The sequence below is a fragment of the Anser brachyrhynchus genome (genome assembly GCF_964034855.1).
Source record: "Anser brachyrhynchus genome assembly, chromosome: 2".
Lineage (NCBI taxonomy): Eukaryota > Metazoa > Chordata > Aves > Anseriformes > Anatidae > Anser > Anser brachyrhynchus.
Window position 1 is genome coordinate 77,306,381 of NC_137695.1, and position 26,898 is coordinate 77,333,278.

A 26,898-nucleotide genomic window follows, 5' to 3' on the forward strand; every position below is an offset into this window, starting at 1 on the left:
TTCCCCTTTGGGGAAGACTTCAATCTAAGACTCTCCTTAGTTAGCTCTGTCCCAGCTTCATTAGTTCATCGCATCAAATACTGGACCAAAAATTACTTTTTGAGCATTAAAAAAAGAGCAGCAATATAAGATATTTTTCCAATCAAAAATTCATGATTATCTAACTTCTCACCTCTAGGGTGTATCACACATTCCAAACACAAAAAACTTTCATGAATCTTCTTATTTCTCTATCCTCTTTAATCCACTTCAGTTTAAGAGTAGGGATACTGATCCAGTAGCGGGATAACATCACCTATATCTTTTCTGACTTTACAGTCCTCTCAGCAGTTCTGCAAAATACATGATACAGAATGTTTTTTATTCCAGAGGTGTTCATACACAGATATTCCTTTTTTTGATCAATGCAAACTTTTGAAGTCAGTACAGCTACTCTAAATCTATGTGAACACAGTAAATAGTATAATTGGACCCATTGTCTGGACACATTTTGTGCTTTTTATAACGATTAGTAAAAGGGCGCTGGTTGCACTGTATACATTATATGAAATGGATAATCAGAGGTGAAAACTGTTGAACATGTAGTGAACATTAGACTGATCTATTTTTGTATTATTTTACTACTAATTTTATTGCTAAAATAGTCAATGTTTCTATTGACCAATAAACAGCAGTAAAAAAAAAAAAATCTGAAAAATACTCATATCAGAAAAAAAATACAACTTTAAAAATTGTATTTACTTTGTCTTCATTGTTTAAAGGCCTGTAGAGACAAGAAGTTCCGTCTAAAAGAACGGGAGGTGTCCTCCCTAAACCTAGAAAGGAAGTAATATAACATGACACCAAAGTGCTTTTAAAAGGATTTGAATGTTGAAGTTATAACTGACTACTATTGGACACAGCAAGATAAAGCCTTCAGAGCAGGGGTCAAAGAATGGTGAAAGAAGGTGAATTACAGCCAGAAGAAGGGAATAGTTGAAGTACTAAGAGAAGTACATGATAGACATGTCAGTACCCTTTTTATGCCTCAGTTATTTCCTGAATGACTACTTCTTTCTGAAGACACAAATTAAACGGAAAGGCTAGATTTTGGAGATGCCTTAAAGGAAAAAGTAGCAGGACTTAGTAACAGGCTAAATGTGAAAGATAAAGGATAGATAGTCTAGTATAATAATAAGTTACCTGTTAGGAGGATGAGAGGTATTAGAGGCTTATGAAATGATGGAAAAGGATGTTGAGGTAAGGACACATGAAATGGTTATTATTTGCTTCCTTCCCTCTAAAAGGTCTATATCTCTGTCCTGGGGACACGAAAAATCCAGTGGTTTTCAGAACTGAAATTCAAGATGTGTAAAGCATTAAACAAATACAAAATTTATGGTGAGATAGGATGTCCAGAACTTACATATAGACATATAGGCAGGACGTGGTTTACATAAGAATAGGAAGGATTAAATAGGATGGAGTTAAATCCAGCTGGTGACGAGTCAGGAGTGGTGTTCCCCAGGGGTCGGTGCTGGGGCCCATCCTCTTTAATATCTTTATCAATGATTTGGATAAGGGAATTAAGTGCACCCTCAGTAAGTTTGAAGATGACACCAAGTTGGGGGGAAATGTCAATCTGCCAGGGTAGGTAGGAAGGCCCTGCAGAGGGACCTGAACAGGATGGGTCGATGGGCAAAGACTAATGGGGTGAGGTTTAACACGGCTAAGTGCCAAGCCCTGCACTTTGGTCAAAACAACCCCATGCTATGCTACAGGCTTGGGGCAGAGTGCTCAAATGCTGTGCAGAGAAAAATGATCTGAGGGTGTTTGTTGATGCCTGCCTGAACATGAGCCAGCAGTGTGCCCAGGTGGCCAAGAAGGCCAATGGCATCCTGGCTTGTATCAGGAATGGTGTAGCCAGCAGGACCAGGAAGGTTATCGTATCCCCATACTCAGCTCTGGTGAGGCCACACCTTGAGTACTGTGTTTGGGCCCCTCACTACAAGAAAGACATCAAGGCCCTGGAACATGTCCAGTGAAGGGCTACAAAGCTGGTGAAGGGCCTAGAACACAAGTCTTATGAGGAGCAGCTGAAGGAACTGGGGTTGTCTAGTCTGGAGAAGAGGGAGGGGGTCTCAGGGGAGACCTTATTCTCTCTACAACTACCTGAAAGGGAGGTGTGGGGAGCTGGGGGTCAGCCTCCTCTAGCAGATAACTAGTGGTAGGACTAGAGGGAATGGCCTCAAGTTGTGCCAGGTGAGGTTCTGGTTGGAAATTAGGAGACATTTTTTCTCAGAAAGAGTAGTCAGATATTGTAATGAGTTGCCCAGGGAGGTGGTGGAGTCACCGTCCCTGGGGGTGTTCAAGGAAAGGTTGGACTTGGTGCTTTAGGGACTTAGGTTTAGTGGATGACATTGGTGGTTGGGGGTCGGTTGGACCGGATGAGCTTGGAGGTCTTTTCCAACCTTAATGATTCTATGATAAAGTATGTGTGGGTTCTACTGGAGTACACTATGGAGTACACTATGGAGTACACTATGTGCTTTATATGCTGAATCAGTTTGATCTTGCCCTTTCAATTTGCTGCTGTAAATGTTCCCAGCTAAAAAAAAAAAAAAAAAAAAAAAAGGCTAAGAGAGTCACTAAAGACAAACCATGGGATTGACAAAGAAAGCCAAAGTATTCCTGTGACTTACCTTATGTATACAACTCTTGTATTGGAAGTAGTTTACCTTGCACTGAAAACACTACAAGTGGATAATTTACACAAAGAGTAAATTATTCCATGCAAAGATTTTGATGCTGTTTGCACTGTTTCTGACACCCAAGATAAAGCAAATATAAATTTGGTGGTAGAGGGACTTTCTCTTTTCCTTTGACTGTAGAACACCCACCTTGTTTCCTGGTGGCTATATATCTACATAGAGTTCTATAAATCTATACAGTCAACAAACTTCATATGCTTCTGTGTGCATATGCATGTCTTCTTTTTTAAATAAATATATATGTACAGAAGTTGACTGCTTGCATATTGATACGCATACACGTATAAAGAAAACTAACTTTTATTCAGAATGAATTTGGCAATACTCCTAAGTTTAGGCTATTATTCATAAGTCTTATTTTTGATTATTTGGAATGAGAATTTCCATTCCAAAAAGAACAAAGAATATTGTTCCCATTTTCCCATTTTGAACTAGAGTAGAATGCCAAATTTACCATTGAAAAACATTAAGGAGTTCTTGCCATTGGGAAGATCAGAACAGTTAATTTTTTGCTTGCTTTTGTTATATATTTGTATTTTTAATCACTTGGCATTCAGGCACTACCATTCATATAACCTAAACAGTTATTTCATATTTGAACACTATGGAAATGGAACACTAATAGATTAAAACTGTTCAACTTCAAAAGCGTCAAAACAAATTTACCTTTACTGTCAAATTTAATCAAAATTGAGATATCTGCATAAAATGTTTCAAGTAGAAAACTGGATTTCTGTAGAAAAACATTTAGTTCAATATTTTTTGTGAGGTTCTCTTATCTGTCAATTAATTAACAAGTTGTTTAAGTAATAGTTTATTAAAATAAAATGGACTTAAGCCATATCAGTTTTATTAATACTGTGAAGATTGTCAGTTGAAGATACATTAGTTTTATACAAAATATACAAGGAATTTTTTACTTTATTATTATTATTATTATTATTATTATTATTATTATTTTAACAAGTAAGCTTTTGGCTTAATTTATTTCTGTAAAGATGTTTGTGATTCTGGCCTCGGTGCCAGGAAAGGTGATGGGAAAAGTCATCCTGGATGCAGTCACACAGCATATGCAGGACAACCAGGGGAATCAGGCCCAGTCAGCATGGGTTCATGAAAGGCAAGTCCTTCCTGACCAACCTCATCTTCTTCTATGACCAAGTAACCCATCTGATGAATGAGGGAAAGGCTGTTGACATAGTCTACCTAGACTTCAACAAAGCCTTTGACGCGGTCTTCCACAGTATTCTTCTGGAGAAGCTGGCAGCCCATGGCATGGACAGTTATATGCTTTGCTGGGTTGAAAACTGGCTGAATGGCTGGGCCCAAAGAGTGGTGGTGAATAGCGTTAAATCCAGCTGGTGACAAGTCAGGAGTGTGTTCCCCAGGTGTCAGTGTTGGCGCCCATCCTCTCAAACATCAGGCATGGCGATGTGGCAGGGCTGAGACTGGGTGTGGATGTCATCCTGCAGATGGGTGTCAGGATCGGGTCTGGTGGGAGGAAACAGGTTCAGAGAGCACTAAGATGGCACTCACGGCCATGGGGACAGGGATGAGGATGGGGATAGGAATGGGGATGGGAATGGAAATGAGCCATGGGCAGGGCAGGGCAGGGCTGTGGGGAGCTGGAGCCCAGCCCTGCTGTAGTAGTTGTAGTAGCAGTAGTAGTAGTAGTAATTTGGAGGAGCCCAGGCAGGGCCAGTAAGGCCTGGCAGTTCCCTCAGGGCCATTAAGTCTTTTCTGTGATAATAATTTGAATTTAAAAAATAAATTATAATAATATTGGAAATTTCATTAGGTTTTGGAACGTTTCCTCCCCCTGTATCTAATTTTATTCTTCTTGTAAGCCGGAATGTTGCTGATTGCATGGGTATACTATAATTTAGCCTGTAAAGCTGTCATAGCAGGCAATATCTGCTGTAGTTTTAACCTCTAAAGAATCAGAAGCAAACTATACATTATTCACTTTGGTAAAACTTTCTGGAACATAGACCTTTTCTACAGCTTTTAAGAATTTTTTTTTTTTTTCACTACAGACTACTCTTGTCTCCTGTATCTGCTTAAGGAAAGCAGAATAACCAAACAGAGTTTTTTCTGGGTGTTTCAAATATCTTATTTTAGTTCAATTGGAAACAGGAAGCCCAGGGTTGTAGAGAAGTAATAAATGATGAAAGAGATTTAAAATATGTAGACAAACATTATTCCTTCTTGAATTCTTGAAAGACTGAACCTTTTCCACCACCACTACCACCATCTTTCTCTGGTGTTTTTTCTTACATGCATATTAAGTAGATTTTCTGCTGGATCTTACTTTTTGTTGGGCCCAGAAAAAAAGTAGTAAAATAGGAAACCCTAAAATAACCTCGTTGTTACAGTCATGTCAGTAAAAGATCTCAGTAAAAGAATTTATAAACAGTAGTTTTACCAAAAATTCTGAAGACTTGAAATGACCTGTTTCAGAAATATACATAATTTTTGCCAGAGAATCCTGAGAATTAAAAATAAATAAATAAATAGACATTTAAAGGGCTTGGAAGCCTTTTTGTTCATAAATTATTATTTTTATTTTTTTTTTTTGGGTGGGGGGGAGGGCAGGGGGAAGTGGGAGAATTGGAGAATTAAACAAAATAAACAATGTTTGTTATAGGATTTACCAAATGATTTTGTTCTAGCTTTGGTTTTGACTTGATTTGGCAAAGAAAAATAAAGGGAAATTTATTCCTTAGCATTACTGTTAGAAAGAAGCTGGAAAAATAATGACTTGGAATTTTTTTTTTTTTTTTGAGATATATCCTGAATGCAGCATTACAGCTACAGGAACTTATTTTGCTGAAATAATAATTGTTTTTTTTTTTTTTTTTTTTTTCTCTGTGGTCTCCTTCACAGTACATTTCTATTTTTTTTCTGCCCTTTTTCTATCATTTCTTTGGAGGAGGTGAAAGTATGTCTCAAATATTCATGAATAAAATTATTATTCAACAGTCTACTCATAGAAAAGTTTTGTTTATTAAGCACCAGACAGAGCTGAGCAGGTAAAAATGTGGAAGACTAGTTTTTTAATGACTGTTATATTTACTCCATATATCTGTTGTTTCTGTCTATACAGAAATTTATCCTTCTTGAAAGTGAATAGAAAAATTAATGCATGGAAAACTGATAAGAAATCCTGTAAACACTATTACTGTGTGACTGAAAATTGTCAAAAGCAGGAAAAGATGTGATTTGGGGATCAGGAAAGTGAGCAGTGAATGCCTAACTGTTGGGTATTTCCTAAGATAGATGAGTGCCCATATGAAGGCTAGCATGAGATTGAAACAAATAGTAATTTTAAAATCATAGTTCATATTCACTTTAGATTTGATCAGGTTTTTTGCTGGTAAGGGAAGGGTGTTTGCCTGATCTATGTCTTTCAATCAAGGGAGTGTAGTAAAATAATAAGAAATCGGATCCTTGCACCTCAACAGCTCTTGAAAACTTTTAGTAATTTTCTTGAAAGAGCTGACTTCAGGTTCTTCAAGCACAGTTTAAAAAGATCTTTCTGGACAATAACCTGTTAGCAGACAATTTGATAAAGAAGCTTTACCATCTGCTACCAGTAACCTTCCTGCAACTTCCCTTTATCAGACCTCCTACAGTAAGCAGTTAAATCTGGTAACTGTTGGGATGAAGGAGTTAAATGCTGTCAAAATTAGTGTTGACGTTAAGATTATAAAGCCTATTGTAATATTTTAGGTTTAACGTACTATAATAGCTGTGTGATTGTTACCATCTTTGTATAACACCTGAGCCAAGAAGGACCAATTGGATAAACACTATTCTGATCCAGGAAAGATTTGACCCTGGGCACATCTAAAAGTGAATAAAAGCCTGTCTCTTATTCTCTTTCTTTTATTCCTGTGTGAGTTATCTCATTAATCCAATGTTGACTAGATTGACATAATAGAAAAAGGCATTTTTTTCCTGTACAATAAAATGCTGTAACTGAGTGCAGTGTGTATCCTGCTTAGTACTGCATGAGTGCTGAGCACTTGATGAGCTCATATCTTGTTTCCTGAAAGAAGAAAAATAAATAAATAAAATAAAATAAATAAAAATAAAATAATAAAATAAAATAAAATAAAATAAAATAATAAAATAAAATAAAATAAAAATAAAAATAAATTAAAATAAAATAAAATAAAATAAATGAAAGGCTGGCCTCATGGCTGGCCTAGTGGCTGTAAAAACAGCCACTAAAGGCAGTCCAGTTCACAGAATATTATTAGGGATTGGGCACATATAACGAGGGCAAGTGTAGAATCCTGCATCTGGGCAAGAAGAACTCCAGACTCTTTCACCAACCATCCCAAGGCCTTGAAGTCTTTCTTCATCCCCCTCAGACTATGGCACGCAGCTTCCTCCCCACCTATCTGGAAGATCAGTAGCGGGCAGTAGTCCGTCTAGCGCACCAGGCTGGGGAATGTCCTGTTGATATCCCTGATCCGGGCTCCAGGTAGACTGCAGACTTCCCTTCGATGAGGGTCAACTCTTCATATAGGGCCCTCTGTTCCTCTCAGAAGGGAATCTCCTAGTACAATTACCCTTCTTTCTCTCTTTTTGGTGGCAATCTTGAGGTGTGGTGTCAGCTGCCTCTTCTGATGTGACCTCATAGGGGGGCCTTCCACCACATCCTCACCTAACTCTCCTTCAAGATCCAGTAGCTCAAACCTATTACGGAGGGGCACCTGAGGAAGCGAGGTAGGGAGGGAAGGGGGTTGCCTGTGATGCCAAAGTGGGTCTCACTTCCAACCCTACGTGTCATTTTGGTCCCCTCCCTCTGCCCGATAGCAACAGGGCAGGGGCTCCACCACCCTCTAGGGACATACCCCCAGCACCCTTCCCTATGGCGCACCAGAGAGTTACTCCACCAGTCAATCTCCTGCTCACATGCCCTGATATTCCTTAGTCTCTCCACCTCTTCCTTGAGCTCAGCAACCATGGTGAGCAGACCTTCCACCTGAGAACTGGCAGTCTCCCTGCTGCCCTCCCCTAGCAGTGGCAGGCTCAGGCACTCCCTACAGCCAGAGGCCTGAACAGCCACGTCTCTGGTAAGGCCCTTCGCCTGGGTCACCACAGCCTTTTTGGAGTGAGCTTTCTGCCCGGTGGACACCATGGTACGTGGGTGATCTCGCAGACTGCCAAGAGTTGGTGCAGAGCTCCTGCGCCCTGCCATGCCAGCTGTACACCAGTGCGCATGCGGTGATGGCCCCTCCCTGCTTGTAGTGGGCACCACGTGTCTCCGCCCTCCCGGAGGCTTTTTCTAGGCAGAGGGTGTGGGCGCAGACACTGTTGCCCTGGCAGCGCCCACTCTCAGGGCCTCTCCCATTAGCCTCTCTCAGGAGAGCTGTCAGGTGCGGCCTGGTCATGCTGCTGTTCCGGGCCACCTCTGGTGAAGCAAGGGCCAGAAATCCCCCTGTAACTCATGGTTGGGTGCTGCGGCTGCAGCTGGGCCAGCTCCAAGGTGGTCAACCTTGACTTCTGTTAATATATTGCAATATATTGGGAATTGCTTCTAACAGGTGTCACTGTATACTTCCACTGTAAAGTACTGTGTTGTAGACATTACTCTTGCTCTTGATTAAGTGGGGGATGATCAGGGAGAGAAAGGTGTAGGTTATGCAAAGGAAAAGCTTCTGATTTGGAAGAACAGTCTTTATCCAAGCACAGTGACTGTAGTTTCTCCTAGGATTTTTATTTTTATTTTTTTTTTAGGCAAAGAGAACTTGGTAGAGCTGCTAAAGCTAGGCAAGCTAATGGACCTTTATTTGGTGCTGCAGTTTGGATCCTTTGCTCTGCCACAGTCTTCTTTCACTTCCAGTTTGAATGATGGATTTCCCTATAAGAAAACAATGTCTCTGAACTAATTAGATCACCTTCACATACTAATAGCTTTGTCTCATGGAGGTGAAAACTGGAAGAAATATACGGCCTAAGGTATAAAAGTAGAGTACTTGAGTACTGAAGCTCTTTTTTTCCTGCTCTGTGGGAGACAAAAGCACTTGGGATGTTTGTCATAAATCTGCTTTGATATAAAAAGAGATCATTGATAAAAACATTTAGTTGGTTATTATTACACTAACCTTGACCTTGACCTAGGAAGATCTGGTGTTACTGACTTTTAGGGTTCAATGCATAGCTTTTTGTTTGTTTGTTTGTTTGTCTGTTGTTTGTTTTGCTTCTGTAAGCCTTTTTAAAAGGTGTGATAGTTGACCTTTGGCAGAAGTATGAACACTAATAGCTTACTCTGATAATATTATTCTGTAAATTTCAGGAACCTAAGGGTAATTTTTTTGTTGTTTGTTTTCTTTTTGTTTGTTTGTTTTTCCTGTTCTGCCAGTTATAATTTGGCACAGTAAGTTTAGTGTACTGAGTTACAATTTTTAATAGTATCTAGAAGACATGAGCTGTTTGAGAAAATTATTTTTATTGTTACAAAAGAACATGTATTTATGTTGTATGTCTCTTTTTTGAAGAAATATGTAAAAATGTTCCTCATCTTGATTGAACATAGCAGGATAGCCCCCTCACTAGGGGCTGCAGCTGTATTCACCATGCGTTTCATGCACATCCATAGGAACCTTATATATTTTCAAAACTGCTATCTGTAAGATTCATTATGATTCACAGGGATGATTGTGCTTTCAAATTATTATTGCATTAAAAAAGTATATATAATAATAATTGGTCTAAAAACTGTCCAACAGTTGCAGTGACTGCAATAACAACATGAATTCGGTGAATGGACATATGGTTATGTTCAATTAATTACTTGAGCATTGGACTGTGCTGTATACATGTAGAGAGTTTAGGACATGTTGTCACTGCAGATGCTGTCATAGAGACAAAAGTAGTGAGTTAACTTTAGGGAAGCATATTGCTGATTTAGGAGTGTAATGGCCCCTGAAAAACTCATTCATAAGTGTTATATACTGTTGACATAATAGCACAGGTTCAGGAACATTTTCCTTAATTGCCTTTTCTCATTGTTGACAGGTTTTGTTTTCTCAAACAAAATCAAGAAAAAAAAGGTCTATTATCCCAAAATAAGGTGGGTAGAAAGCTTTTGCTAATTTTATAAAACATACTGTTTTATTCAGATATGCTTGTAGTGGTAGGTACGACATTTGATTTCAGAATTGCTATCAGAAGAATTAGTGGGCTGTCAAGCTCTAGGAGGTTGATGATATATTCTCTAGAACTGGTTGAATTGTTTCCCTGTGAAAATAAATTATCTAAGCAATTACGCCTTTTTATTCTGTTAGACAATTGTTTATCAAATGGGCTTCATGCCTTAAATGTGATTTTTATGCATAACTGTAGTCTGAATAGTTTAGATAGCAGTCTGCAGTCTTGGGGGGTATATGTGAATTGTCCACTGACTGTATTTTATCCATTATTTGTGGTGTGTAATTGGTTTCATCAGATGTTTTGTTATTGATTATTTGACTGTTTAGGAGAACTGTGTAACTGACAGTTTTTAAGCAGTGCAATAACAAATTAAAAGTTAAAATAATTACAGCACTTCTAAAGATAGTATCCAGTTGTCAGGATTTCCAGAGCCAGTGCAACTTTCAGAAAGAAAGTGTACTTCTTGTCAGAAATTCCTGGTGCACCTGATGGTCTATTTTGGATGAAACATTATTAATTAATCTGCTTTCCTTCTTATTTTCTTTTCCATGAAAAAATCTATCAAAGTAGAGAGTATCAGTTTCAGACACTTTGCTTGGATCCACCTGTTTTGTTCCTGAAATTCTTTACATTGAGACAGCATAAGCAGCCACTGCAGAGGTACACTGTCTCCCTGTATATCTCATTGTGCTTTGTTTGGGAATAATATTTCCTTAGAGCTTCCTTGTCTGGTGACGATCCTGGAATGAATACAGGCTAATGCTTTCTGGTATGGCAATTTCATGTTACTATTAGAGAACACTTTTGTGAAGAGTGGACTCCAGTATAAGGCAATTTCAATTTTGCATTTTTATAAAGACTATCTAAATATTGCAAGGGTTGTTCAACCAAGCAACTGATGGGACTAATAGTCTATTTTTTTTTTCTAGATCTGGATTTAATTTACATATTGTGTCATGCAGCAACAGATACTCTGTTTAAAAAGTTTTAGTCATGAAACAGTTAATAAGGATGAGAAAGGAGTAGTTTATGACATACTAAAGCTTTCATTTAAAAAACACTAGATAGAACCCGTTTATAGAAATTCAATGTATTACAAATGACAGGGTCAGTTTCAAAACAGAAAATAGACTGGGAAAGAGAATAAAGGATAAATTACCATCCACTAGGAGATGACAATATCTTTTTTTTGTTTTGTTTTCTTGACAAATTTTCATTCAGAAGCAAATGGGTTACACTCATCAAGTAAAAGTTTTTTCATTGAATTATTTTTCTCTCAGGCAGCTGTAATATGATACAGGGAGAAACAAACAGCCTTTTCACCAAAAGACAAATAATTCAAACACATTAGCACTTCACTGAGTAGCCTGCACTTATTCATGACTATTTGATATTGTGTCAGAGGGAGATGGCTCCCCAGACTGATCACTGAAAATTTCTGTTAATGGTTTTCTTTACTCCATCAGTCACCTGGTAATTTCATCTCTTGGGAAACTCCTCCCAACGCAAATGCTACAGTCTTCTGGAGAGCAAAAGTAGTGTCATGGCCAGAGAGTTAATATGGGACTTGAGTAACTAGGTTAAGCTTCTAGCTCCATCCATTTTAACCCTGAGCATAGAGCTCACAGGGTTTTTGTTTATTGTGTTTGTTTTCCTACTATTTCCAACGGAAAGATTTCAAAAACATTTCAACTTCTTTGAATAATTCTTATTCGTTTGGTGTAAGTACATTGGAAAAAGGATCCCATATATGCTGCATTCCCTAAACACTGAAATAATGTGACTCATATTCTTATTGCTATATATAAATATTCAGAAATATAGATATACAGCAGAGTGAATAGCTGTTTATACATTGAGAAGGAACTTTTTTGTTTCTTTCTTTCTTTTTTTTTTTTTTTTTTAAGGAAGCAAACCAGTTATTTGTGAAACAAATATTTGCAATTCCTTAGTCATGATTGTATGCTGATTTTTAAAAGGACATCCAGTCAGTCCAAAACACCTCTGGTTCTATTCTTTTTTTAAAGCAGTAGGGTTTAACATTTGAAGGGAATGGATAAGAGAAGAAAATCATTGCTTTAGAACAATGAGTTAGGACAATTGCTTTAGGACAATTCCTTCCTCTGATTTTCTCATATTTTTGCAGCTACTAGATGCAAAGGTAAGCCTTGTTGTGGGTTGACCTGTGCTGGCTGACAGAAGCCCACCCAGCCGCTCTCTCACTTTCCCTCCACAACAGGATGGAGAGAAAGTAAGATGGAAAAGCTCATGGGTTGAGATAGGGACAGGGGGATCACTCACCAGTTACTATCGGGGCAAAAGAGATGGGGAAGATCAATTTAATTTATTGAAATTAAAAATACAGTAAGATTGTGAAAACAAAAACAAAACTAAAAAACCTTCTTCCCAGGCCCAGCCTCAGGCCTCCATCTCCTACACCTCTCCCTCCTGCCCCTGAACAGTACAGGGGGCACAAGGGCTGGGGCCAGTCCCTAACAACCCCTCTCTGCCACTCCTCCCTCAGGACACCTCTCTCCTGCTACCAATGGCCACCCGACAGGCAGCAGTCCTTCGAAAACTGCTCCAGCATGGGTCCTTTCTATGTGCTGCAATCGTTCCGGAAAAGACTGCTCTAGTGTGGTGTGGGTTCCCAATAGGCTGCAGTTCCTGCCAGGAACCTGCTGTCCACCATGAAATCATGAGCCTTCCACAGGCTGCAGCATGGAGATCTGCTCTGCCATTGGACCCACAGGCTGCAGGGGGACAGCCTGCCCCACCAGGGGCCTCTCCACAGGCCGCAGGGGAACTTCTGCTGCATGCCTGGAGCACCTCCTGCCCTCCTTCTGCACTGACCTTGCTGTCTGCAGGGATGGTTCTCTCACATTTTCTCACTCCTCTCTCCCTGCTGCTGTTGTGCAGCTCTTTTTCCCCCTTTCTTCAATCTGCTCTTCCAGAGACCCACCCAGTGTTGCTCCCTGGCTTGGCTCTGGCCAACAGTGAGTCCCTTTTGGAGCTGGCTGGAGCTGGCTCTGATCTGACATGGGGCAGCTGCTGGTCTCTGCTCACAGAGGCCACCCCTGCAGAGCCCCTGCTACTGAAACCTTTCCATGAAAACCCAATACAAGCCTCTAGATAGGAATTTTACTTTTTTAAAAGCAGTCATTTTCTCCAAGCTATATAATCTGCAAGAAAGCACAGTTCAAAGCTATTTTATTATTTGACATTGTGAAAGACTCCTTGCAACTTAAAAAAAAAAAAAATAATAATTTTTGTGGGTTCTGTAGAAGTCTTGAACAGTATATTATAATTTCTAAATACTTTTATGGGTATTATGCAAAACAGCTAGAGAAAATGAAGATACAGAAACAGAATTCAGATAGATGAAATTATACTGCTTCCACATGAGTTTATTACTAAATGTAATCTGTGAGGTGAGCATGAACAATCTATTTAACAAAGCATTTATATCTCTGAAGGAAGAGTCTCCATTTACTACTCTGGGTACATGTAAGAATTTTTGGAGTAGACATTTTTAATCAAACTTTTTAATGCCAAATCAAGTTAATATTGGGTAAATACTATATCATAGTATCATATCAATGTTAATAATTTATATTGCACTGTATTTCTCTGTTAATCTTTATGATTATTATAATTATGATAAATTACTTCTCTTTGCAAGTTCATTGCCATATTTCTGTCACTGTTGCCTCACTACTCTTCATGGAAGGAACGGGGAGAAGAACTGCAATGCAATATTAAGATTATCCAATTTTGGATGATCGATTTAAGGCTGGACTTCATATTCTAAAAGTCCAGAAAAAGAAATGCTATACTAACTGGCCACTCAGGTGACACAGATGTAGCAGAATGTAACAGGTGAAGCTGAGCTCATATCCTTTATGACCTAAAGCAGCTTTACAGTAAACCAGGAAACTCACAGAAAACCATTGCATTCTGTGGGGTCCTCACATGACTTATACATGACTTATCTAATGAAAAAAAAAAAAAAAAAAAAAAAAAAAAACTGTAAGAAATGCCTTCTAGTTAGGCAATGGGCATATATAGTTTATGGTTTATATAACCTCACAACTCCTGAATTTCTTCCTGTTGAAGAAAATTAGGCTCTGAAATCCCAATGAAAAAGTAATAAATCATACAATCCTCCACAAGACTCAAATAAGAGAGGTAGAAGGCAAAAAAGGTGAACTGTTAGTCTCAGACTTTCAGTGCGGACAGGCAACTCAGCAGAACCTTTGTTTAGGGCTGTCTTTATAGTTTTCACAAGCCTAGCACAGAATTATAAATGCAAGTCAGACGGGCCAGCTGTAGTTAGGCAACTAAGGTGTAGGCCATGAACAGTAATGAGTCTTATCTTGCACATATTACCATGGTCTTTCTGGTTCAAAATCACCAGAAAACATTAAGCTACTAGTAAACTTCAACCATGCCAGTGAATATGTTTTATCTAAAACAAAGCAAAACAAAACAAAACAAACAAACGAACTAGAAGTAAAGATCTAAGAGGTTTAAAAAACATACAGTCTTCAATATTAAACAGAGAATCTTGGCAAAAACTGAATGCATCTAAATTTCTCTCTGTGCTTTAGAGCAATGAAGAGCTTTAATGAATGTTTTACCTAGTGTGACATATATCACACTGGAATATCATTGGATTTGATTTACAAGTGTGTCCAGGTGTTTTTTTTAATGTGTCTCTATATATTCATATACAATTTATCCCAGTTACTATCAGTTAAGATTTCTTCATGAAAAATATCAGTTGATAAAAGTGAGGATTTATGTGACTAATATGATTTGTGGGAGTACATGATTTGCCTAGACCAACGATTAGTGAACATTTATATATATATTTTTTAATGTGTTATGTTTGTTAAATTTAAATGAGCAGTTTTTATTTCCTTTTATTTCCTTTTATTTCCTTTTATTTCCTTTTATTTCCTTTTATTTTATTTTATTTTATTTTATTTTATTTTATTTTATTTTATTTTATTTTATTTTATTTTATTATTTTTTTTTTTTTATTATTTTTAAAGGGAAGTGAGAAATATGAATTTTTGGGATGAGGCTTTCATATTGTTTTTGTTGCTTTCCTTTGTGTCTACTCAATGTAATCCTAGTAATTTTATGAAAATTGTCTCATTAAAGAGATTCAGTGCTTGGGTGTTGTGGTTTAACCCGGACGGCAGCTAAACACCACACAGCTGTTTGCTCACCCTCCCGCCTCCCTCTCTGGGATGGGGGAGAGAAACGGGAAAGTGAAGCCTGTGAGTTGAGATAAAGACAGTTTATTAAGACAGGAAAATAATAATAATAATAATAATAATGATAATAGTATTACTAATAATAATGTGTACGAAACAAGTGATGCACAATGCAATTGCTCACCACCCGCTGACCGATGCCAAGCCTATCCCCGAGCAGCCGGCCCCCCACCCCGGCCAGCCACCCCTATATATTGTTTAGCATGACGTCAGATGGTATGGAATACCCCTTTGGCCAGTTTGGGTCAGCTGTCCTGGGTCTGTCCCCTCCCAGCTCCTGCTGCACCCCTAGCCTGCTCGCTGGCAGGACAGAGCGAGAAGCCGAAAAGTCCTTGGCTTGGTGTAAGCACTGCTCTGCAACAATTAAAACATCAGCATGTTATCAGCGCTCTTCTCATTCTAATCCAAAACATAGCACCCTACCAGCTACTATGAGGGAAAACTAACTCTGTCCTAACTGGAACCAGGACAGATATCCACCCCTTATTCCACACCATTTATGTCATGCTCAGGTTACACTCTTTCCAATACATTCTAATTAATCACCATTTTCATCTATGGTATATAGCAATCATGGTAGTGATGACATACAGTATTATATAATAATTAACATACTACAATTCAACTCATGGGCTATTCTCACCCAGTATCAAATCCCCTTGAGGTACACACCGGACCTCCCCATTCTTTTGCATTACCCACCAAGTGCATCCAGGTCCCTGAGCAAAAGCAATTCCACGAATGGGTTTGCCTTTTCCTGAGGCAGGAGTAGCCCAGACTGTTTTACCCAGCATGTTTCTTACGTGCACTACAGGAACTTTATCCCCTTCTACAGTGCGTAACAGGTTTGATTGGGCAGGTCCAGCTTGGTTGGCAGATCCCCTAGTATTGACTAACCAGGTGGCCTTTGCCAAATGTGTATCCCAATTTTTGAATGTCCCAGCACCCATTGCTTTCAGTGTAGTCTTTAACAGTCGATTGTATCGTTCAACTTTCCCAGAGGCTGGTGCATGATAGGGGACGTGATACATCCACTCAATACCATGTTCTTTGGCCCAAGTGTCTATAAGGTTGTTTCGGAAATGAGTCCCGTTGTCTGACTCAATTCTCTCTGGGGTGCCATGTCGCCATAGGACTTGCTTTTCAAGGCCCAGGATAGTGTTCCGGGCGGTGGCATGGGGCACAGGATATGTTTCCAGCCATCTGGTGGTTGCTTCCACCATTGTAAGTACGTGGCGCTTGCTGTTGCGGGTTTGAGGGAGTGTGATGTAATCAATCTGCCAGGCCTCTCCATATTTATATTTCAGCCATCGTCCTCCATACCAAAGAGGCTTTGACCATTTGGCTTGCTTGATTGCAGCATGTGTTTCACAATCATGAATAACCTGTGCTATACTGTCCATGGTCAGGTCCACCCCTCGATCACGAGCCCATCTGTATGTTGCCTCTCTACCTTGATGGCCTGAGGTGTCAGGGCCCATCGGGCTATAAATAATTCACCTTTATGTTGCCAATCCAGGTCCACCTGAGCCACTTCAATCTTAGCAGCCTGATCCACCTGCTGGTTGTTTTGATGTTCTTCAGTAGCCCGATTCTTGGGCACATGAGCATCTACATGGCGTACCTTTACAACCAGGTTCTCTACCCGGGCAGCAATATCTTGCCACAATGCAGCAGCCCAGATGGGTTTGCCCCTGCGCTCCCGGTTGTTCTGCTTCCATTGCTGTAACCACCCCCACAGGGCATTTGCTACCATCCATGAATCAGTATAGAGATAGAGAACTGGCCACTTTTCTCATTCAGCAATATCTAAAGCCAGCTGAATGGCTTTCACTTCTGCAAACTGACTCGATTCACCTTCTCCCTCAGCAGCTTCTGCAACTCGTCGTGTAGGACTCCATACAGCAGCTTTCCATCTCTGATGCTTTCCCACAATACGACAGGACCCATCAGTGAACAGGGCATATTTCTTCTCATTTTCTGGTAGCTTGTTGTACAGTGGGGCTTCTTCGGCATGGACCACCTCCTCCTCTGATGATATCCCAAAGTACTTGCCTTCTGGCCAGTCCATAATCACTTCCAAGATTCCTGGGCGACTGGGGTTTCCTATTCGAGCCCGCTGAGTAATCAGTGCAACCCACTTGCTCCATGTAGCATCAGTTGCATGATGTGTAGAGGGGACCCTTCCTTTGAACATCCAGCCTAGTACCGGCAGTCGGGGTGCTAGGAGGAGCTGCGCTTCAGTACCGACCACTTCCAAAGCAGATCGAACTCCTTCATATGCTGCTAATATCTCCTTTTTGGTTGGAGTGTAGAGGGCTTCAGATCCTCTGTATCACCGACTCCAAAACCCCAGGGGTCGACCTCGAGTTACCCTGGGTTCTTTCTGCCAGAGGCTCCAGGTGGGACCATTCTCTCCGGCTGCGGTGTAGAGCACATTCTTTACATCTGGTCCTGTTCGGACTGGCCCGAGGGCCATGAACTATTTCCTGCTTAATTTGTTCAAAGGCTTGTCGTTGCTCAGGGCCCCATTCAAAAGCATTCTCTTACGGGTTACTTGGTAGAGTGGGTTTACAATCAGACTGTAATTTGGAATATGCATTCTCCAAAACCCCATGACACCTAGGAAAGTTTGTGTTTCTTTTTTGCTAGTTGGTGGAGACATAGCTGTTATTTTGTTGATCACATCCATTGGGATTTGACGACGTCCATCTTGCCATTTTATTCCTAAAAACTGGATCTCTCGTGCAGGTCCTTTAACTTTATTCTGTTTTATGGCAAAACCGGCCTTCAGAAGGATTTGGACTATTTTCTTCCCTTTCTCGAAAACTTCTTCTGCAGTGTCACCCCACACAATGATGTCATCGATGTACTGCAGGTGTTCAGGAGCTTCCCCCTGCTCCAGCGCAGACTGGATCAGTCCATGGCAAATGGTAGGGCTGTGTTTCCACCCCTGGGGCAGCCGATTCCAAGTATATTGGACTCCCCTCCAAGTGAAAGCAAACTGTGACCTGCACTGTGCTGCTAGAGGGATGGAGAAAAATGCATTAGCGATATCAATTGTGGCATACCACTTGGCTGCCTTTGATTCCAGTTCATACTGGAGTTCTAGCATGTCCGGCACTGCAGCACTCAGTGGTGGCGTGACTTCGTTCAGGCCACGATAGTCCACTGTTAGTCTCCACTCACCATTAGACTTTCGCACTGGCCATATGGGACTATTAAAAGGTGAATGAGTCTTGCTGATCACTCCTTGGCTCTCCAGTTGACGAATTAGCTTATGGATGGGAATCAAGGAGTCTCGGTTGGTGCGATATTGCTGCCGGTGCACAGTTGTGGTAGCGATCGGCACTTGCTGTTCTTCCACCCTCAGCAACCCCACAACAGAAGGGTCCTCTGAGAGACCGGGCAAGGTAGACAACTGTTTAATGTCCTCTGTCTCTAAGGCAGCTATGCCAAAAGCCCAGCGGAACCCTTTTGGGTCCTTGAAATATCCTCTTCTAAGATAGTCTATGCCAAGGATGCACAGAGCATCCGGGCCAGTCACAATACGGTGCTTTTGCCACTCATTACCGGTTAGACTCACTTCAGCCTCCAATACAGTTAACTGCTGGGATCCCCCCGTCACACCATAAATACAGATGGGCTCTGGCCCTTTATAGCTTGATGGCATTAGAGTACATTGTGCACCGGTGTCTACCAAAGCCTTATACTTCTGTGCGTCTGACGTGCCAGGCCATCGAACCCACACAGTCCAATAAACTCGATTGTCCCTTTCCTCCCCCTGGCTGGAGGCAGGGCCCCTCTAGTCCTGGTCAGAATCTTCGTTTCTGTGTTTAAAGGACTGCCTGCTGGAAGTTGGAGCAGCAAACTTTTCAGAGAACCCCTTTTTCCCAATTGTTTTCTTTTGCAACTCACGTACCCGTGCCTCTAGGGTCGCAGTAGATTTTCCATCCCATTTTCTCATGTCCTCTCCATGGTCACGTAGGTAAAACCACAGGGTGGCGCAGGGTGTGTGCCCACCATATTGTCTTCCTTGCACAGATGAACGTTTACCCCTAATAGCTGAGACACTGGTTTGTACAGGTGGGGAGGAAAATAAACTCTCTTTAAGTTGGTGGATCTCTTCAGAAAGTTTCTCCAAAGTATTCTCTTTTAGCTGGTGGACACTGGTTCATTCAGGTGGAGGGGAAGGTAAATTCTCTTTAAGTTGGTGGAACTCTTCAGAGAGTTTCTCCACAGCCGAGAGGCAGGCCTGTAGGGAAGAGGAGAGACTTTCTTCGTACTGCCGGAGTTGTTTAGCCACTTCATCCACTGTGGGTCCCTCATCCTCTTTCCAGGTTATTATTGCCAATGAGCTGGCATATGATGATGGTGCACTCCATACAAACTTCCACCACATGGGTCGTGTACACTGGACTTTATCTGGATCTGTGGATATTTGTGCGTTGTCTAGGTCCTTATAAATTACTTCCCGTATGACCAATTCCCTCAGGTACTGAATTCCCTTCTCCATGGTGGTCCACTTGCCTGGTAGACATACAAGTTCTTCCTTGAAGGGATACCTTTCCTGCACAGCTGACAGGAGACGCCTCCAGAGGCTGCGAGATCGTGCTCCATCTCCAATTGCTTTGTCGATGCCTACGTCTCTAGCAAGGGATCCCAGCCGCCTGGCTTCCCTGCCCTCTAATTCCACACAATTGGCTCCGGTGTCCCAGCACCGGAGCAGCCAGGTGACAAGCTGCTCACCTATACAGCGAGCAAAATCTTTTCACACATCTCGTAGCTCACGCTGGTATAGGGTTCGGGTAGTTACTGTTGATTTTTCGACATCCCTATCCTCATCTTCATCCTCCTGCACATTTGATGGCCCAGCCTCGTCTTCTCTATACCTAGACCTAGCAGAAGACTGTCTGCGTTCTAAACGACCTGAGTCTCTATACCATTTTTTCACCTTGTCTACAGGGGCAACTTGCACTGCTACAGCTCGTTTCTCTGACCCAGCCACAGGGTCTGCCACAGGGGTAGGAATACCCTCTACAGGGGCAACTTGCACTGCTACAGCTCGTTTCTCTGACCCAGCCACAGGAGCGGGAGCAGCTGCAGGGGCTGGAGCAGCTGTGGGAGCTGGGGCGGCTGCAGGAGCTGGAGCGGCTGCGGGAGCTGGAGCGGCTGCAGGAGCTGGAACTGGAATGGCTGCAGGAGCTGGAGCGGCTGCGGGAGCTGGAGCTGGAGTGGCTGCAGGAGCTGGAACGGCTGCAGGGTCTGTCGCTAGGCTGATAGTAGCATCAATTGCAGCTCGATAGGCACAAGCCAGACCCCAGCATGCTACAGTGATTTATGTCACTCTGGAACTGCCAGAGTCACGACACCCTTTTTTCAAGCATTCTACCAGTTTTTTAGGATTTTGCAGTTGTTCAGGGGTGAATGTCCAAAACACTGGAGGTGCCCACTGCTCTAGAAACCTGCCCATATCCTCCCACGCTCCCTGCCATTCACAACTATCCCACCTCAAGACAGATCTCTGGATGAGATTCCTAAGTAGTTGTTTAACCTTAAACAAAACCTGAAGCGCATTCAGGAGACATAACAACAAGAACATGCTGGTCTGAGTATCCCAAGGATATTCAACATCTTGGAGAACTATCGCAACTAGCTCGGGGTATAAGAGGGTGGTGAAGGAGAAAGGGAGAGTGAACAAGTAGGTAAAAATATCTTCCCGTCTCCTCCACAGATTGGCTCCCTGACGAAAAAAGGCAATAGGTGTAATTGCTAATAGTTTCCGAGATATGGTTTCCAAAGCATAGAGTCAACGACAGTGCTGAGTACAAATACCAGGTTAGAGTCAAGACCAGAAATCTCATCATTTCATAAGCCATTGTTACACTGCACAGTACCATAACAATCTTAAACCAGGGCCTGGAAAGGATAAACAGCACGACAGGGAGCACATACAGAAAGTAACGCACCATAAAACTCAATTTGGAAAACAGGCACAGCAGACTGGAGATTAAGGCAATCAACATCGTGACTAGCAACTATTAAGCAGGTCCAATACTTATACCAATTTTAGTTTAACACACTCTGGTCAAATCTGTCATTATCTCAACCCTTCGTGCCCCACGTTGGGCGCCAAAAGGGCTGTTGTGGTTTAACCCGGACGGCAGCTAAACACCACACAGCTGTTCGCTCACCTTCCCCCCTCCCTCTCTGGGATGGGGGAGAGAAACGGGAAAGTGAAGCCTGTGAGCTGAGATAAAGACAGGTTATTAAGACAGAAAAATAATAATAATAATAATAATAATAATGATAATAGTATTACTAATAATAATGTGTACGAAACAAGTGATGCACAATGCAATTGCTCACCACCCGCTGACCGATGCCCAGCCTATCCCCGAGCAGCCGGCCCCCCCACCCCGGCCAGCCACCCCTATATATTGTTTAGCATGACGTCAGATGGTATGGAATACCCCTTTGGCCAGTTTGGGTCAGCTGTCCTGGGTCTGTCCCCTCCCAGCTCCTGCTGCACCCCTAGCCTGCTCGCTGGCAGGACAGAGCGAGAAGCTGAAAAGTCCTTGGCCTGGTGTAAGCACTGCTCTGCAACAATTAAAACATCAGCATGTTATCAGCGCTCTTCTCATCCTAATCCAAAACATAGCACCCTACCAGCTACTATGAGGAAAATTAACTCTGTCCTAACTGAAACCAGGACATTGGGGTATATTTGCATACCTTTATATTGGCATGCTCCAAATCACTCTCTGCTTTTAGTTCTTCATCTAAGTGGTCCCTGCCTTGCTTTGTAAGAAGCAAGATTTATTCCAATAAAATGAGTATATTATAGCCTATTTGTGCTGGGATTTAATTGGTTCCAGTGGGGAGCCACTCAGTAGGACTATGCCCACTGCTTGCACTTCTTTTTTAACTTCATCTTTTCTTCTACAAGAGTTAGAGTTGATCAGCTTTTCATTGACTAAGAAATGAAATTAGCGAGCACTTTATCCCATGACAATGTGATTACTATCTAACAGGAGCATCTTTCTTAGCAAATCATGTAACAATCAGAAAAAAAGGAATTACTGTAAATTTACTGCCTCTCTTTTACTCTTGTTTACTAAATCTAATAGAAAGTGAAATTTGTTTCTTTAGGTAATTTTCACTGATCTGGTGACTATCCTCAGCTCTATTTGTGTGACCTGGGCATTTTTTTCCTTTGTTTAAAGTACACATAAAATCAAACACAACAAAACAACAACAAAAACTTCAAGGTCATAGAATCACAGACTCACAGAATGGTTTGGGTTGGAAGGGACCTTTAAAGAACATCTAGTTCAAGCCCTCTGCCATGGCCAGGAACATCTTTCATTCAGTCAGATTGCTCACAGCCCCATCCAGACTGACCGTGACATCTGGGGATGGGGCATCCACTACTTGTTTAGGAAAACTGTTCCAGTGCCTCACCACCTTCACAGTAAAGAATTTCTTCCGTATATCTAATCTAAATCTATATCTACCTTCTTTTACTTTAAAGCTGTTACCCCTTGTCCTATCACTACATGCCCTTGTTAAAAATCTCTTAGTGTCTTTCTTATAAGACCCCTTTATGCATTGAAAGGCTGCAATAAGGTCTCCTTGATGCCTTCTCTTCTCTGGGCTAAACAAACAGTTATTTCAACCTTTCTTTATATGAGAGCCCTCCAGTCATTTTTGTGGCCCTCCTCAGGACCCACTCTGACACATGCATGTCTCTCTTGCCATAGGGGCCCCAGAGCTGACCACAGTACTCCAGGTAGAGTCTGATGAGAGTGGAGTAGAGGTGTAGAATCACCTCTACTGACCTGCTGGTCACACTTTTTTTTTTTATTTATTTATTATGCAGTTCAGGATATTATTGGCTTTCTGGGCTGCAAGCACACACTGCCAGCTTATATCCAATTTTTCATCCACCCGTATCCCCAAGTCCTTCTCCTCAGGACTGCTCTCCATCCATTCATCCCCTAGTTAAGATCATTTAAAACCAAATTCTAGATAGGCTACAGAGTCTGAAGGAGTCCCACCATGGCAATAAGCAGTGTTACTCCACTTATCTGTGGCCAAGAAATGGAAATACTTTGATAACTTTAGAGGTAATTAGAAAGGTCTGCAGGGTTTTGAAGCAAAAGCAAAAAAAAGGTCAACGTCAACACTTAAATAAGCTGCTAATAACTATAAATGGTGTTAATGTATTAAAAACTGGTGTTGTTTGCTCATTAATAAGTGACTAAGAAATGATTGATTTTATATGAGAAATTTGACAGGAAATCTCCAAGGACTGAACAACAGAGAACACTCAGATCTATTTCTACTACTGAATGTATTTTACAATTTCCAAACACAGGTATCTTTTTCTTTCTGTAAACTGGGGGGAAAAGGAAGAATGAGATAACAGATCTGTGATTCATTAATCAATTGAAATATATGCGGTATTTATTGTAGTTTTGTGATACATGTAATAAAATATAGATAGTCCTAATGTAGCCTGATTCTTTAGCACAACTGAAGGATCTGGTAAAACACTGAATAGTTATAAAACTTATGATAAATCTTGTAAATTTTTTATTAATATATTTTCCCTTTTTTATATATATCTTATTTCTGGAAGGGTGTGTGTAAAAGATTTAGAATAAATGATTCACAAGCACAACCTCTTCTCATCTTTAAAAGAAAGGACATTCAGGACCAGTTGCTGTTTTTAACACTAGATATTTGGAGTACAATCATGTTTTATCTTTTTAATATTTATTGAAGAGTTTTGGAAGAACTCGTAACCTTGTACCCAAACCACCAATTGAATATTCTCAGGAAAACTGAACAGAAATAGATGCTAGGGGACAGGAAGAGAGATGTTCTGGACTACAGTGAGTTAACAGTTGAGTATTATACATCTGTATATTTGCCCAGGACCAGTGTGAGTGCCTGCTGACTGCCAGAGTCCTTTCCCTTCCCTCTCAGGCAGAATGCAGTCCCACTCACCCTAACGAAAGCTGAGCCCCTACAAGCTGGGCTGGGCTAGGGCCAAGGCCAGGATCCCAGGGGCAGTCATATGCTGGCAATCACCAGGTGAAACTGTTGTGGTAAAACAGGTGCCAGGGCAGGATGAGTGAGTTGCATGGCCACAAACAGGCATAGTCCCAAGTCCCAAGTCTCCACTTCTCACAGGGGGGGACTCATTTATTCATCTTGACTCAAAGCCACAAGGTTCACTGGCCCTGAGCCTGGGTAGTCAAACTTCTTGAGGTGAAGTGGGGTTGTTTGCAGTCAGGTCACTGACAATAAATACAGGAAATGTGAAATTTCTTCATCAATTTTAATTGTCTTTTGTTGGGCCGCCTTCTGTTTGGAGCAGAAAGTGGCAGAGAGGAGCATGCACCAGCCTTCATAATATCATGGACGGTCTCACTAGTCATCTGCATAGATGAGATAATGAACTGGTTTGAGAGAACAAGCTGACTTGAAACTAGATGGCTGGCTGAACACATTCACAATTAAGTATTTAACTGACTTACAGGAACTCTAGAAGTTCCCCACAGCTCCTACTGTGTTTAGTCCATTTTGTATATTTCAGTTGGTTAGCAATCTGGATGGAGAATTTGGCCCTTCCCTCTAGATACTCTCTTAGGTTGTTGCTGCTGAAAAAATGATCCAATTTGGACAGTTGTTGATAGTCAACAGAAACTTTACCTGAACTAATGGTTAGGTAAGACAGTCTTTTATTGGTAGATATTTTGTATGACATTAAGATAACAAATAGTGATTAATTATGCATGTGCCAGAGTGGGTGGGCAGGACCATGGGACAGCTGGATTATTATAACAGTAGAACAATGATTCAGGGAGTCTCATCTGATCCAGCTGAAGATGTCGCTGCATGGACTCCCATTGCCAACACGACAGTTACTTATCATCCTGTTCTAGAAATTTGATTTCATATGCAAGTGTTCCCTTTTGCTAACATCCAAAATGTTGTTGTTGTTATTGCTATTTTTGTTAACAAACACTCTGTCCTGAGTGTCTAAACAACATAAGAAAAAAGTTTCTCACTGTGAAGGTCATCAAACACTGCTACGGGTGCCCAGCAGATATCCATCCTTGGAGATATTTCAAACTCAAGTGGTCACAGCACTAAGCATCTTTTGACTTTGAAGTTCATTCTGCTTTGAACAGGGCATTGCTGATCTCAAAAACTCCTTTCCAATCTACATTTTTCTACCTTATCTATTTTAAAATCTCAGCAGTTTGGGAAAGGTGGTATGTTTTCATTCATATGTGTTCTTTGCTTAATTAAAGAAAAAACACAGCCTCTAACTGGTTCCTTAAGAAACTCTGTGAAACAACTGTGACAGTGACAGTAGCAAAAGTTACCTGCCAAGTTTTCCACTGTAGCATTTCCTGAATATTTAATAACCGTTTTTCAGAAGGACAACACTTGAAAGTTTGATTTTAACAGTTTTGTGAACAAGAATACATTCTGACCTTTGGCCAGAATACTTATGGCTCATTTTACTAGAATAAAAATTGTTGTCTATTGTTGACTAAACCTTTCTCTTTCATTTTCAGCTGAAATTGATACATGCTGGTAGTCACATTCTGTCCATTTCCATATTCTGTGTTATATATAATTTGCAAATTTTGGGACTGGTCTATGTCTCTATTTGCTTTTGTTATCAAGGAAAAAAAAAAAAAAGAATTAGGAGAAGACAAAAATAACAATGAGATTTTCTCCTAGTATGAGAGTCTGAGGAAGTCTGACCCCCCCACTTTTTTTTTTTTTTCTTTTCACATTTGCACAGATGTGTGAATGCTGGAAGAGTCAAGTTTGAGCTTTATAAACTATGTTGAGATTCAGAATAAGTTGATGAGGGTTCAGTGCTACTGGATTGAATTTGGCACTTTGATAAGCACACCTCAAAACTCAGGTAGGGCAAATCTGAGTGTACAGACTGTACCTTGAAATCTGAGAAATTATTTGTGTACATAAACAGAACATGTTGAATGATGGGGCAGCATTATAATAAAGCATATTGTAAAGATTTGAAAAGTCTTAGTAGGATATATCAGCAGGTGATTATAGTACGTGTTCTAATAATCTCATCCACTCTTAATGTTTTGGACTGGCTGTTGGATTTTCATTCAGAAGTGATGCAGATGTACTTCTTGGCCTCCCTAGATGTGGAATTTTATCAGAGTAAAAGAAAACACCAAAATAACATTAAAATATACAAATTGTTTCCCAGGATTTTTTGTTATTCCTTCTTGCCTCAGAAAGCTTATATCACTGTAGCACTGCTAAACGCAAAGGCCTATTCATTTTAATTTGGCAGATGTCTACAAAATAGTATCTCAGAGGGTGAGAAGTTCATGCCAAAAAAACTGTGTGCTGAAGTGAGAGAGAAATGTGAGTAGTATTCTTATGTTACAAATACAAATGCAGTAACAAAAAAAAAAAAAAAAGATATGGAGCTGTCATTTATAATTTCTACTACGCTTGACAATGTCATAGCCGCTGGGATTTCTTAGAAAGGAACAGACATGCAGGATTTCCCTATAAAATTATATACTGGTGTGCTAGCTTAATAATCTTAGAACTCAGAGAAAAAGATATTTCTGAAACTGTCCTAAACATTGTATAAGCATACCTTAGCAAAACTCGACACT

At 40.8% G+C, this 26,898-nt stretch overlaps 1 protein-coding gene across 2 annotated transcripts in view; it reads left to right on the plus strand.

Annotated features, from left to right (window-relative positions):
* LOC308190634 (uncharacterized protein) overlaps positions 1–26,898 on the plus strand; it is a 165,102-nt gene that overhangs the window by 23,766 nt on the left and 114,438 nt on the right. The window contains exon 4 of one of the 2 annotated variants that reach the window (XR_013947409.1): positions 5,537–6,836. The exons of the other annotated variant lie outside the window; for it this stretch is intronic. The gene's annotated coding sequence lies outside the window, so the exon portion shown is untranslated. Of the gene's footprint in view, positions 1–5,536; positions 6,837–26,898 lie in introns of those variants that run through there. 2 annotated transcript variants of the gene reach the window in all.